The sequence below is a fragment of the Schistocerca americana genome, chromosome 1, assembly GCF_021461395.2.
Source record: "Schistocerca americana isolate TAMUIC-IGC-003095 chromosome 1, iqSchAmer2.1, whole genome shotgun sequence".
NCBI classification, from domain to species: domain Eukaryota; kingdom Metazoa; phylum Arthropoda; class Insecta; order Orthoptera; family Acrididae; genus Schistocerca; species Schistocerca americana.
In genome coordinates this window covers 750,997,183-751,000,540 of record NC_060119.1, presented here as the reverse complement: position 1 = coordinate 751,000,540, position 3,358 = coordinate 750,997,183, and the positions used below count along the sequence as shown (strand labels likewise).

General features: G+C 44.8%; 1 pseudogene; it reads left to right on the top strand.

Moving 5' to 3' along the window:
* The first annotated feature begins 2,438 nt into the window (after positions 1-2,438).
* Positions 2,439-2,556, top strand: LOC124559271 (annotated as a pseudogene).
* The last annotated feature ends 802 nt before the right edge of the window (positions 2,557-3,358 follow it).

Sequence of the window (3,358 nt, the reverse complement as noted above, 5' to 3'; positions counted from 1 at the left end):
TGTCAAATATATGGAAAGGGTCACTATACAGTATTAACAGATTTAACAACTACGCCAAACACTTTCTGTCTTATATAGGTGTTGCCACCGCAGCGCCTTGTTCTGCCTGTTTACATATCTCTGTATTTGAATAAGCATGCCTATACCAGTTTCTTCGGTGCTTCAGTATACAGGGTGAATCACCTAACATTACCGCTGGATATATTTCGTAAACCACATCAAGTACTGACGAATCGATTCCACAGACCGAACGTGAGGAGAGTGCTGGTGTAATTGGTTAATACAAACCATACAAAAATGCACGGAAGTATGTTTTTTACACAAACCTAAGTTTTTTAAATGGAATCCCATTAGTTTTGTTAGCACATCTGAACATATAAACAAATACGTAATCAGTGCTGTTTGTTGCATTGTAAAATGTTAATTATATCCGGAGATATTGTAACCTAAAGTTGACGCTTGAGTACCACTCATCCGCTGTTCGATCGTGTGTATCGGAGAGCACCGAATTACGTAGGGATCCAAAGGGAACGGTGATGGACCTTAGGTACAGAAGAGACTGGAACAGCACATTACGTCCACATGCTAACACCTTTTTATTGGTCTTTTTCACTGACGCACATGCACATTACCGTGAGGGGTGAGGTACACGCACACACGTGGTTTCCGTTTTCAATTACGGAGTGGAATAGAGTGTGACCCGACATGTCAGGCCAATAGATGTTCAATGTGGTGGCCATCATTTGCTGCACACTATTGCAATCTCTGGCGTAATGAATGTCGTACACGCCACAGTACATCTGGTGTAATGTCGCCGCAGGCTGCCACAATACGTTGTTTCATATCCTCTGGGGTTGTAGGCACATCTCGGTACACATTCTCCTTTAACGTACCCTACAGAAAGAAGTCCAGAGGTGTAAGATCAGGAGAACGGGCTGGCCAATTTATGCATCCTCCACGTCTTATGAAACGCCCGTCGAACATCCTGTCTAGGGTCAGCCTAGTGTTAATTGCGGAATGTGCAGGTGCACCATCATGCTGATACCACATACGACGACGCGTTTCCAGTGGGACATTTTCGAGCAACGTTGGCAGATCATTCTGTAGAAACGCGATGTATGTTGCAGCTGTTTGGGCCCCTGCAATGAAGTGAGGACCAATGAGGTGGTCGCCAACTATTCCGCACGATACATTTACAGTCCACGGTCGCTGTCGCTCTACCTGTCTGAGCCAGCGAGGATTGTCCACGGACCAGTAATGCATGTTCCGTAGATTCACTGCCCCGTGGTTTGTGAAACCCGCTTCATCGGTAAACAGGTAGAACTACAACGCATTCTCTGTTAATGCCCATTGACAGAATTGCACTCGATGATTAAAGTCATCACCATGTAATTTCTGATGTAGCGACACATGAAACGGGTGAAAGCGGTGACGATGAGGTATGCGCATGACACTACTTTGACTCAGTCCACCGGCCCTCGCAATGTCCCGTGTACTCATGTGTGGATTCATGGCAACAGCAGCTGACACACCAACTGCACCCGCTTCTCCTGTGACGGGCCTGTTACGGACCCGTTTGCGTGCTACGACCATACCTGTTGCATACAGTTGGCGCTAGATGTTTTGCAATTTGCGGCAAGTTGGATGCTCTCTGTCCGGGTACCGTTCTGCATACACCCTGCAAGCTTCAGCTGCATTTCGTCGACACACGCCATAGATGAGTATCATCTCCGCCTTTTCAGAGTTCGAATACTCCATGGTCACAGTTCCTACAACACTACACTATCACAGACGTCTGGTAACACGGTGTACTACAGTTGGTCTGCGTGCAGAGACGAATGCAGAATAACAACAGCAGCAAGCGCTACATGCGGACACTGCGACAGCTAGACCAAACCACAACAGAGCACTACAGCCACACTCGTAAACACGGTCGTCATCGTAAACATGTCCCTGCAGATGCTGCTCGCCGACCGTGGCCCGTGTTTGTTACAACACGCAACTGAACGTCGGAGGTTTCAAGCGTCATCTTTAGGTTACAATATCTCCGGATGTAATTAACATTTTACAATCCAACAAACGGCACTGATTACGTATTTGTTTATATGTTCAGATGTGCTAACAAAACTAACGTGGTTCCATTTAAAAAAACGTAGGTTTGTGTCAAAAAACATACTTCCGTGCATTTTTGTATGGTTTGTATTGAACAATTACACTAGCCCCTCTCCTCACGTTCGGTCTGTGGAATCGGTTCGTCAGTATTTGATGTGGTTTACGAAATACATCCAGCGGTAACGTTGGGTGACTCACCCTGTAGATTTAGCATTACAAACCTCGCTAGTAATACTATATATCCCTGATGACTTAAAGTTATCCTGTATAAACGGCTCTCTATATCTGAAATTTTGGCCATTATTCTTTGGGATGTAAAACATCATGCCAACGGCCTTGCCCCAGTGGTAACACCGGTTCCCGTCAGATCACCAAAGTTAAGCGCTGTCGGGCTGGGCTAGCACTTGAATGGGTGACCGGTCGGTCTGCCGAGCGCTGTTGGCCAGTGGGGTGCACTCAGCCCTTGTGAGGCAAACTGAGGAGCTACTTGATTGAGAAGTAGCGGCTCCGGTCTCGGAAACTGACATACGGCCGGGAGAGCGGTGTGCTGACCACATGCCCCTCCATATCCGCATCCAGTGACACCTGTGGGCTGAGGATGACACGGCGGTCAGTCAGTACCTTTGGAACTTCAGGGACCGTGCGGGAGAAGAGATCTAAAAAATTGGAGTTATATCTTTAGAAATCAAACATTTGCCTATCATGTTAGAAAAATTACCATAGGAAGGTATCCTATGGAATTTATTATCAGCAAGTGATCTATTACGTGGTGGGGAAGAAGGATCAAAGTTCCTGATGTCAGTGAATATTACGATCAGTGAATATTACGATTCACTTTCAACTTCTGTAATTTATTTTTGTTAATATTACAGGCAAAATAAGCATCATAACCATTTGAATATGCTATGAGCTGTTTTTTTTTTGTCAGCAATACAGATGATGATTCCGTTCCGGTGAAATTTGTCATAGAAGAGCATAAAGCATTTCTGACTCAATTTTCCGGCATACTTACACACTTACGTTACTGTTTCCGTTCCCTCGAATGCCACAACTTCTCGATCACTGAAAACAAATCGAGACTTTAAATTCGTTTCATATATCATACCTGATTCACTGTTTGCTGTGTTGCATTACAATTAATTTTTAATGGTAATTCGTTTCGGTTTCAGGAACAAAAGCTCTCGATTACTTGGCCATTGTAACTTTCTCAGATAGCCACATTACCGTTAAAACTAGTCTCATATCT